This window comes from Heptranchias perlo, unplaced genomic scaffold (assembly GCF_035084215.1).
Source record: "Heptranchias perlo isolate sHepPer1 unplaced genomic scaffold, sHepPer1.hap1 HAP1_SCAFFOLD_47, whole genome shotgun sequence".
NCBI lineage: Eukaryota > Metazoa > Chordata > Chondrichthyes > Hexanchiformes > Hexanchidae > Heptranchias > Heptranchias perlo.
Genome location: NW_027139484.1, coordinates 825073 through 837176, shown reverse-complemented (window position 1 = coordinate 837176; position 12104 = coordinate 825073). Strand labels below are relative to the sequence as shown.

The following is a 12104-nucleotide window of genomic DNA, read 5'->3' as shown; positions in this document are numbered from 1 at the left end:
TAGCTTCCACAGCTTCCTGAGGCAGCAAATTCCACAGACCTACTACCCTCTGAGTGAAGAAGTTTCTCCTCATCTCAGTTTTGAAAGAGCAGCCCCTTATTCTAAGATTATGCCCCCTAGTTCTAGTTTCACCCATCCTTGGGAACATCCTCACCGCATCCACCCGATCAAGACCCTTCACAATCTTATATGTTTCAATAAGATCGCCTCTCCTTCTTCTGAACTCCAATGAGTAGAGTCCCAATCTACTCAACCTCTCCTCCTTTGTCCACCCCCTCTTCCCCGCGATTAACCGAGTGAACCTTCTTTGTACTGCCTCGAGAGCAAGTATGTCTTTTCTTAAGTATGGACACCAAAACTGTATGCAGTATTACAGTTTTACCCACTCACATAATCTCCCAATATCCTGGGAATGCTTGGTGATTTTGTTTGGTTGGAGAATGCTTGAAATCAGATTGTTATTTTTAAAAGATTCGAAATGATTTTTAACTTGTACAGTTTGAACAAGATCATTATTCCCCGATCAATAAAATGTCTGTGTTTTTCAGATAGCGGCGACAGTTCAGAGATAGTTGCCTTTTTGTCTACTTTAATGAAGTGAAATTTTGCTGATTTAAAATCAGCTGTATTTCTTAGCTTGAAAAAGCAGCTCCTCTGTTGGTGAGGCTTCATTCCCAATGTATCAGTGTTTCCGCTTATCCTGATATCAGTGCAACATTTGAAGGGTTCCAGCCCACTCGTTCGATCCAGTGCCGAATAGTGCTTGCTCTTCAGAGGGTGCCGCGGCTCCGGTTCGATTCCCGGTCAGAAAAGCAACTTTTGAACACTTGTTATATTAGTCGCATGAACTAATTGAAAGGCTGTGGCAAGAAAAAAAAACGATCATTGTTTTCATCACCATCAATTAACCGATAACGTTATTTTGCAGAAAGGCGACTGAGGGAAGTTTGAAATCATTTCTTTTGTGCGATGAACTTTTTATCCCTTCTCATTTTACACACTGTATTTTGAAGGGCTCGGTTTAAAATGTTCAGTGCTCGTGAGACCACGAATTTGTGTTAAATTTAACAGGACCGGCTCTTTCACAGATGAAAAAAACATCTGCCCCAACATAATGTTTCCACCCGGGATCAAACCGGGGACCTTTCGCGTGTGAGGCGAACGTGATAACCACTACACGACGGAAACCTTTGCTTTGGTGGTGAGCCAGAAATTAGAATGACGGCATTGATTCTCTTTCATAACTATTCAATTGATCGAAGTTGCACAAGTCACAAAAGAAAAATGTTCATTTCAAAGTTATTAAACTCCCAAATGTGGCCTTGTTTTGACAGGTGTGGGACCTGGCATCACAGCATCAATAAAGCATATTCTCAACATTTCCATTGGGAACAGGAGGAGGCCATTTCGCCCCTTGAACCTGTTCCACCCTTCAATTAGATCAGAGATCATCTGAACCGCAAATCCATTTACCCGTCTTTGCTCCCTATCTCTCGATACCCTCACCCAACAAAAATCTATCGATCTCAGTCTTGAAAGCTTCAATTGAACCCCAGCATCCACAGTCTTTTGGGGGACAGAGTTCCAGACTTCTACTGCCCTTTGTGTAAAAAAGTGCTTCCTGATTTCGAACCTGAATGGCATGGTTCTAATTTTAAGGTTCTGTCCCCCTCGTTCTTGATTCTCCAGAGGAAATTGATTCTCTCTCTCTTTATTCTATCGACTCATTTAAACATGTTAAACACGTCGCTCAGACCGCCCCTCAATCTTCGGTACTCGAGGGAATACGAGCCCAGTCCATGCAGCCTGTCCTCATAGTTTAACCTTTTTTACCGCGGTAACATTCTGGTGAATCTGCTCTGCACTCCCTCCAAGGCCAATCTATCCTTCCTGAGGTGCAGTGTCCAAAACTGAACGCAGTTACTCCAGACGCAGTCCAACCAGAGCTTTATATAACTGGAACATAACTTCCACTTCTTTATATTCCAGCCCCCTGAGATAAAGGCTAACACTCCGTTCGCCTTTTAAATTATTTTTGGACCCGTCCGTTAGCTTTTACTGATTTATGTAAATGAACCGTTAATTCTCTCTGCTTCTCCACAGTTCCGAGCTTCTTACCATTTGGAAAATACCCTGACCATAGGTCCAAAGTGGATTAGCCCACATTGAACTCCATCTGCCATAGTTTTGCCCACTCACTAAATTTATCAATGTCCCTTTGCAACTTTCCACTCGCATCCACACTACTCACTGTACCACCTAACTGAGTCTCATCAGCAAACTTGGATATACGACTCTCTGTTCCTTCATCTAAGTCATTGATAAATATGGTGACAAGCTGAGACCCCAGTTACAGATCCCTGGGAGACACCACTAGTCGCATCCTGCCAATTGGAGTATGTACCCATTATCCCCACTCTCTGTCTCCTATCTCCTAACCAATTCTCTACCCATGCCAATACATTGCCTCAAGTTCCATGCGCTTTCATTTTTGCCAACAGTCTCTTGTGTGGAACCTTATCAAATGCCTGTCGGAATTCCATATAAATAATATCATAGGAACATAGGAACAGGAGTAGGACGCTCAGCCCCTCGTTCCTGCTCCGCCATTTGTTAAGATCATGGCTGATCTGTGATCTAACTCCATAAACCCGCCTTTGGCCCATGTCCCTTAATACCTTTGATTGCCAAAAAGCTAACTATCTCAGATCTAAATTTAGCAATTGAGCTGGTATCAATTGCCATTTGCGGAAGAGAGTTCCAAACTTCTACCACCCTTTGTGTGTAGAAATGTTTTCTAATCTCGCTCCTGAAAGGTCCGGATCTAATTTTTAGACAAAATGGTGGCAAGTTCGCCCGACATCTTGGACAAAATGGCAGCAAGTCTGGCAATCATCTTGGACAAATTGGCCGCAAGTCCTTCACGGCTGTTCGACAGGAACAGAAGGAGGCCATTGAGCTCCTCAAGCCTTTAATATGGGAACTGAAGGCCATTCAGCCTCTGAAGGCTGTTACACAGGAAAAGGAGGAGGCCATTCAGCCCCTCAAGCCCGTTACATCGTTACTGGAGGCCGATCATCCCCTCAAGCCTGTTACATAGAATCAGGAGGAGGCCATTCAGCCCTCTGAGCCTGTTATACAGGAACTTGAGGCCGATCAACCCCTCAAGCCTGTCAAATATCAAAAGGAGGAGGCCATTTAGCCTTTCGAGCCTGTTATCTGGGAACTGAAGGCCATTCAGCCCTTCGAGCCTGTTATATAGGAACTAGACGCCAATCAACCCTTCAAGCCTGTAAGATAGCAACAGGAGGAGGCCATTCAGCCCCTCGAGCACCTTAGACTAGATCTGTTAGCCAATCAGCACCTCAAGCCTGTTACACAGGAACAGCAGCAGACCATTCAGCCCCTCGAGCGTGTTATACGGGAATTGAAGGCAATTCAGCCCCTCGAGCCCGAAACATCAGACCTGGAGGCCAATCAGCCTCTCAAGCCTGTTAGATAGGAACAGCAGCAGGCCATTCAGCCCCACGAGCGTGTTCCACGGGAACTGAAGGCCATTCAGCACCTCGAGCCCATTACACTGGAATAGGACTCGGCCATTAAGCCCCTCGAGCTCGTTGCACTTGAACAGAGGAAGCCATTCAGCCCTTCGAGACTGTTATACAGGATCTGGACGCTATTCAGCCTGTCGCGCATGTTACATAGGAACAAGAGGAGTCCATTCAGCCCCTCGAGCATGATAATATAGGAAGAAGATGAGAACATTCAGCCCCTCGAGCATGTTACATTGGAACAAGAGAAGTCCATTCAGCCACACGAGCCTGTTACATAGGAACAGGAGTAGACAATTCAGCTCCTCAACCTGTTCTGCCATTCAATTAGATCATGGCTGATCAGTATGTTAACTCCATCTACCCGCCTTGGTTCCTTAATCATCAATACCCTTGACTAATAAAAATCTATCAATCTCCGTTTTGAAATTTTGTATTGACCCCCAGCCTCAACAGACTTTTGTGGGAGAGAGTTCCAGATTTCTACGACCCTTTGTGTGAAGAAGTGCTTCCTGACATCACCCCTGGACGGCCGAGCTCCAATTTTAAGGTTATGGCCTTTTGTTCTGGACTCCCCCAACAGAGGAAGTAGTTTCTCTCTATCTACCCTATCAAATCCTTTCATCATCTTAAACACCTCAATTCAATCACGCCTTAATCTTCTTTATTCAGGGGAATACAAGGCTAGTCCATGCAACCTGTCCTCATAATTTAACCCCTTTTAGCCACGAGATCATTCTGGTGAATCTGCGCTGCAGCCCTTCCATTGGCAATATATCCTTCCTGAGGTGCAGTGCCCAGAACTGAATGCGGTCCTCCAGATGTGGTCTAACCAGAGCTCTGTACAGCTGGAACATAACTTCCACCCCTTTATATTCCAGCCCTCTTGAAATAAAGGCCGACATTCCATTAGCCTTTTTAATTATTTTTGTAACTGTCCACTAGCTTTTAATGATTTCTGTACTTGGACCCTAAATCGCTCTGCTCCTCCACAGTTCCGAGCTCCTCACCATTTAGAAAACTCTCTGATCTATCTTTCTTAGATCCGAAGTGGATGACCTCACATTTCCCCACATTGAACTCCATTTGCCACAGTTTTGCCCACTCATAATCTCTCAATGTCCTGGGAATTCTTGGTGCCTTTGTTTGGTTGGACAATGCTTTAAATCAGTTCATTATTTTAAAAAGATCACAATTGATTTTTATTTTGTACAGTTTGAACAAGACCATTATTCCCCGATCAGTAAAATATCTATGTTTTTGAGAGAGTGGCGACAGTTCAGAGATAGTTGCCTTTTTGTCTACTTTAATGAAGCGAATGTTTGCTGATTTAAAATCAGCTGTATTTCTAAGCTTGAAAAAGCAGCTCCTCTGTTAGGTGAGGCTTCACTCCCAATGTCTCAGTGTTTCCGCTTGTCCTGATATCAATGTAACATTTGAAGGGCGCCAGGTAATGAACAGTGAAACCCCTTCAGATTATCTCAGCCCACTCGTTCTATCCAGTGCCTAATAGTGCCTGCTCTTCAGAGGGAGACAGATTCACACTACACTAGAGCATGTTTTAGACTTTAACTGCCAAACAAATTGATGAAACAATAAGAGAACAAACAAAATAGTAGCAGTAAGACAACAGTTTTACTGTAAAGCTCAACCAGATCCTTAATGGAAAAGAAAATAATAAATAATTCACAAATACTATACGAAACTGTGACCGAACTTTCGAACATCCTGGTTCTTTGTTGTCTTTTTATCACAAACTATGGAAGCTGTCGACTTGATTAACATTCTCAGAGATTCCAAACAGACTCACCAGTTTGAAAAAGACAAGGTGAAAAATGGCTTCAAAACAGTGACTGGGAGCCAGTCATTTTAAGCAATGGTTTGTTTAATTCAAAAGAAGCTGCCAATCAAAACTGTACGAGAGGAAATGACCCCGGAGGTTTGAATCTGAATCAAATGTTTGACTTTGTGAGATCCAGCCTGACTTTAATCGGTGCAGCCTGCCTTTAAAAGGTGCAGCCTGCCTTTCAGAGGTTCAGCCTGCCTTTAAGAGGTGCAGCCTGCCTTTCAGATGTTCAGCCTGCCTTTGAGAGGTATGGGCTGCCTTTGAGAGGTGCGGGATGCCTTTCAGAGGTTCAGCCTGCCTTTAAGAGGTACGGGCTGCCTTTCAGAGGTTCAATCTGCCTTTAAGAGGTGCAGCCTGACTTTAATCGGTGCAGCCTGCCTTTAATCGGTGCAGCCTGCCTTTAAGAGGTGCAGCCTGACTTTAATCGGTACAGGCTGCCTTTAATCGGTGCAGCCTGCCTTTAAGAGGTGCAACCTGCCTTTATGAGGTGCAGCCTGCCTTTAAGAGGTGCCGGCTGCCTTTCAGAGGTGCAGCCTGCCTTTAAGAGGTGCGGGCTGCTTTAAGAGGTGCGGCCTGCCTTTCAGAGGTGCGGCCTGCCTTGAAGAGGTGCGGGCTGCCTTTTCGAGGCGCTCACCACTCACGCAATATCAGGGCCCCCCTGCTGGTGAGAAGCCGCTCAACAGCACAGCCAGGCCTGACTGCTCGCAGGAATCAGGTAAATCACCAGGCAGCACCAATCTCACGGACTGTCTGCATCTCAACGACCGGGTGCAGGTTAATCACTCGGGGGTTAATCGCCCCCCGCGCCCGGATTCGGGGGTTATCGAATTTAACCCCGTACATTTCTTTATATATATTTTACATAGAATACAGCACGGCACAGAAACAGGCCATTCAGCCCATCTGGGTAAAGAAATTCCCCTGAATTTCTCATTTGACAACAACAACAAATTGTTGAAAATATGGTATAATATAATATATAATAGAATTATACAGTTACATATATTTTACATTGAATGTACAGTACAACAGAGTATAGTACAGAGGCCATTCAGCCCGATTTCTATTTCTATTTTACAACATTTGCTTGTATATATAAAATATTTATCTTTTGAGATATATATATATATATATATATATATAGCATTGAATACTGCACGGCACAGAAAGAGGCCATTCGGCCCATCTGTGTAAGGAAGTCTCTCCGGGATTCCCTGTTTTCCCACAACATCATAACAACATTATCTATATTTGTATACTACATAAAATTACATCGAATGTACAGCAGAGAAACAGAGGTCATTCGGCCCAACTGGGGAAATAAATATCCCATAGAGTCCCCACAGTGATTATTGATCCCACAGTGCACCCAGTGATAGTGCCCCATTGATCCACAGTGTCACAGTGATCCACAGTGCACCCAGTGATCGCAGAGTGACCCAGTGACCCCCACAGTGCACCCAGTGTTACTGCCCCAGTCTTGCACAGCGTCCCAGTGATCCACATTGTCCCAGTAATCCGCAGAGAACCCAGTGATCGCACAGTGATCGCAGAGTGACCCAGTGATCCCACAGTACACCCAGTGATCGTGCCCCATTGATCCACAGTGTCCCAGTGATCCACAGTGCACCCAGTGATCGCACAGTGATCGCAGAGTGACCCAGTGACCCCCACAGTACACCCAGTGTTATGCCACAGTCATGCACAGTATCCCAGTGATCCACATTGTCCCAGTGATCCACATTGAACCCAGTGATCCCACAGTGATCGCAGAGTGACCCAGTGATCCTCCTGCACACCCAGTGATAATGTCACAGTGCTCCCAAAGTGATCCCAGTGATCCCACAGTGCACCCAGAGGTCCCAGTATCCAAACTGAATTTGTGTAAATGTTTGAGAGACTTTCATGTTATATAAAATAAGATATATATATATATGTATATATATATATGTATATAATATTTCTATATTACATAGAATGGGTAAAGTTGTTTCTCCTGTAACCCCATGAAGCTGAAACAAAATGGCCGCCAGTGCCCCAGTGAACCTGCAGTATCCCAGTGATCCCACAGGAACCCGTGATCCCACAGTGCTCCCACCGATACCACAGTGACCCAGGCAAAACTCACGTGAGCCACATTGAGTGCAGCCTGGGATGAAGGCCTCGGTCAGTCCCCTGTGGAGAGAAAGCTTCATGTCCAAGGATTCCTCCTCCTCCCAAAAATTCTCTTTCCACATCTTCATGTTACGGCATTTCCACAAAAAAAATCCTCTGTAGGGAGAGAGAGGTGCTGAAAAGGAATTGATTAAAAACAAAGCAAGTGATTGAAAGGGCACAGCAAGAGCCCAGAGCTCCCTCACATTCACTCACTCACACACATTCACACTCACTCACTCACTCACTCACTCCATTACATAGGCAGGCAATCTCTCACCAAACACCACTGACAAAGAAACTCCCCAGTTACAAATCAGAGAATCTAAAGAAGAGAGAAAAGTTGGGAGAGAGAGAGAGACAGAAAGACACTCAGGGCAGGCTGAAGAGCACAAGTTGCTTCTCTCTCTCTCTCTAATACAAGTTTGCAGGGTTTTCTCTACTGCTTTGAAATTCATTCCCTCACTCACCCACTCCCTCTCACCTCTCCCCTAAAAGGTTCTGGTCTGTCTGTCTGTTCTGGTTAGTGTTTTCTGCATGGTCCACATTACTCCTGTGCTCATTTTCTCTTCTGTTGCTGGAGCAGGCGACAAAACTCTGGGCATTTTTTGCTACTTTACCCCTTTATGTTGCAGTTTGCAAAGGTGAACGAACTTTACCTTTGCTCTTTTCTCTTGTTTTAATTAGCAATGGACAAAAAGCCTGTAGTTTGTGGTCAACTTACAGTTTGTGGCTTTTTCCAATCTGCCAAAGAGTTCAAACAAATTCATGACGTATAAAAGAGCCAAAGCAAAAAAGTGTTTTTTTCAAAAAACTAATGCACAGCATGATCCCTCACTCAGTTGCAGGGACAATCTCTCAGCAACATTCATTTGCGCACAAGCAAAGCCCAGTTCATAAAGGAGAAGAATCTAAAGAGTAAAAGATTGAGAGACAATCATTTGCAACTAAATTTGCACATACACATATATATGTATTTCCATTATACACCTACTATTACAAAGCCTCCAAAAGGGCTGTGGGGGAAAAGCAGAGCGGGAAATGGGACGAATTGGATAGCGCTTTCAAAGAGCTGGCAAAAGCATGGTGGGCTGAATGGACTCCCTCTTGCATCGTACCCACCATGAAACCATGAATCGATGAACAATAATTTCAACGCCGTGAACGTGAAACTGAATGGACATGAGTAAGGCAGCCATCTTACTGAGGGGCAAGGAGAAGCTTGTTCTGGTGAGAGACATGGAGAGGGTTCATTTGTTGTTCCTGTTAAATCACTGTTGAACTACAAACTGAGTGAGAACGGCACCAGCTGGTGTGTAACACAAAGACAGCGGTGCAGTGAGGGAATTAAACAACAAAAGGTGAACTTCTGAAAAAAAAGTGGATTAACATTTGGTTATTTGGACGTAATGGTGACCGATAAGGAGAGACCAGACATTCGGAGGAAAGGTCCAATTAGCCATTTTGTGTAGAGAATGTAATTCTAGCTTCTGTTAAATAAATCAGAGTAAAATTGGACTCAATCTGAATGTAGTTCTGATCTGGGATTTAATTCATTTCTCCATTATTAATAATTTTCTTTAATCTGAAACAATAACAGTATTTGTAACAGTAACAGAGCAGGAGAGTGCTGCGGGACCCTGTCCAGTTTAGTAACACAGCAGAAGGGGTAAGAGTACATTGTGATTTATTACGGAATCCAGCAGCTCACTGGGAAAGTTACACATGGTCCAGATGGAGGAGCAAAAAGGTGCAAAGTGATTTTACACTTTAATTTGGGATCAATGACTTTTTGTCTCCACGATGTTTAATTTTATATTGAAATAATGGGCTCTTTATCCTAAAGAAACTTCAGGCACAAACCATGGCTTTATGAACAAAACAATCATTTATTATTATTATTAATTTACTAGAAAAATTGAGATTACAATTTAATCAACATCTTTGGTTTATGCCAGATTTAGAATTGCTTCAACAACAATAAAACAACACACTCTGAATTCCCAAAATACGTAACTGTTTGGAAATCAAATATCTATCTTAGACTGATCCCATAACAACAGTTATATCCTCATGGTTGGTTCAATCTTGCCGCGAAGATTCCAGGTATTTTGATGGAGACCGTTGTAGTGTAGTGTGACTTTCTCTTGTATCCAGGCCATCTGCTTCACAGGCAATCTGTAAACCAGCATCGAGGCATCAAGCTGGGAGTTAGCGAGCAGTCATGAAGATTGCAGGTGAGGTGGTGCTGCCAGGAAGTGAAAGGTGAGGTTGGAGCAGTCGTGGTGGATCTGTGTCTCTCTCCAATCAACGTCTGCCCAGATTTTAAAGACCTTTTTAACAAAGAATCACACCTCTGGGACGGTGGGTTATCAACAATTGGTTCAGACAAATACAACCCACGATTGATTGACACTTCACTTGTTGTCTCTCAGTGTCCACAACGTAACCAAGTTAAGTCGGCAGGTGTTCAAACGACCTCGAGCCCTCCTTGAATCGTTCTTGTTGCTATGGTGATCTATCCTCTGCTGTGTGATCTTTTACAATGTGTCATTAACAATCCTTTTAACAGTCCTTCCACCTTTTAATCATCCTTTTCCTTCAGACATGCTGAAGCTGATTTAATTTCAGCCTTTCGTTTATCAGATGATTTTTTACTGCACAGAGCAGCTGGGAAACTCCTGCAGTAAGTAATGGTCAGGGCCAGGTACACAAGGCTGAGTGACTTTATTGTGGGGCATCCCGGCATCACCTCTCTCATTGTTTCTCTCTGTGGATCTACTTTTCCCTTTTCACCTGTCTTTGTTCTATTCTGTTTGTTTTTCACTCTCTCCAGCTCTACTTCTGTCTCCTTCTTTCTCTCCGGTTCCATTTGACTTCTCGATCTCTTCTTTCCATCTGTTTCAGTATTTCATTCCATCTCTCTCAGTCTCCATTTTAATCTTTGTATTTCTCCCATCTCTCCTGTTTTCTATTATTCTCCTTGCTTTCTGTTCCTATTTCTCTCTTTCTCTTACTGTCTTTTTATGTCTGACACTCTCCTGCTCTGCCTCACTCTCAGTCTCTAGTTATTTTGAATTGCTTTCTTCCATCGAATTACCTCTCCGCTCCGATCACTTTATTATCATTTGTCAGTGTTTCACTCTCGTTCCATCCATATTTGTGTTGTCTCTCTCTCATTATAATATATGCTTTTTTTCTCTCTTTATTTTTATCTCCAATCTAAATAACCTACTCCTTGTTTCTCTTCGTCTCCGAGTAACTCTATCTCTGCCCCTCTTTGTTTCTGCACTTTTGTAATTGGTATATTTCTTTTGTCCTTGTGTTCTCTCTCCCTCCGTCTCCCTCTCTCTGTCTCTCTCTCTCTCTGCCCTCCCTGTCTCTCCCTCTCTCTTTCTCTCTGTCTCTCTCTCTCTGCCCTCCCTCTCTCTTTCTCTCTGTCTCTCTCTCCCTGCCTCTCTCTTTGTGTCTCTCTCTGTCACATTCTCTGTCTCTCTCTCCCTCTCTCCCCCTCTGTCTCTCTTTCTCTGTTTTCCTCTCTCTGTCTCTCTCTAATTGCCTCTCCCTTTCTCTCCCTCCTTCTAGCTCCTTCTCTCTTTCTTTCACTCTCTCTCTCTCTCTCCCGCTCTCCCCCTCCACACTATCTCTGTCCCTCTTTCTCTGTCTCTCACGCTCTCTCTCTCTGTCTCCCGTCTCTCTCTCCGTCTCTCCCTTCCTCTCTCCCTCTCTCTCACAATTTATGTGGAGTACACACATTCTGAACAGGGCCACAGAAGTGACTTTGATTTCCAGCTTTGCCCATTTTGCCTTGCGGTCAGTTAATTAAAGTCCAGCTGAGCTCTTTGGTGCCGCTATTTTGAGCAACAATTCACGTGTTGTCTGCAAAGCAAATGCTGCCTCAATAGGTCAGATTATCAATAAAATATAATCTTCGAATCAGATTTAAGATCATTTAATGGCTCTGTGCTGCTAATATAAAATGTACTTTCCATTCCCCGGGAAGTGTAGGGGATGGAGTATGAAATGGGATTTAGTTCTAGTGCTTGAAACCCTTCTGTTCTTTCTATGATTTCACTAATTTAATAATTAGATTGAGTGGGTATTTCACCGCGTTCTTCATCTCCTCTCTGAATTTAGTCTGGGTCAGGACATAAATACACGTGTTTGTGCAGGAACTGAGAAGCTGCAGCATCTTTGCTGTCTGTTGTGTGAGATAAACAGGGTCAGTGTAGGAGTAAAAATACCGAATGTCTGCAATTCGCACATAAATGAAAAATACAACCCATGTCAGCCACAACAGTATAAAACTGCCCGATATACTGAAGAGTAAAATGATGGATTTCTTTCGGTTCTCCATCTCTGGATCACTCTGATTCTCTCCATTGCTGCGGCCCCGGAGTCCCATGCGGACTCGACTGGACACTAAAATACGCCTGACAGTCAGAACATTGAACAGTAAAATCAGACAGAACGGGACACAAGGGGTTAAAATGAGGTGAAACATGTCAAATGCGGTCCATGCGGGGGAAGTACGGAAGCTCGGTTTAACCACA

General features: G+C 43.8%; 1 non-coding gene across 1 annotated transcript; it reads right to left on the bottom strand.

Annotated features, from left to right (window-relative positions):
* Positions 1-1115: 1115 nt before the first annotated feature.
* trnav-cac (transfer RNA valine (anticodon CAC)) lies at positions 1116-1188 on the bottom strand. The gene has a single exon. It is a non-coding gene; the product is annotated as a tRNA-Val (tRNA).
* Positions 1189-12104: the final 10916 nt, after the last annotated feature.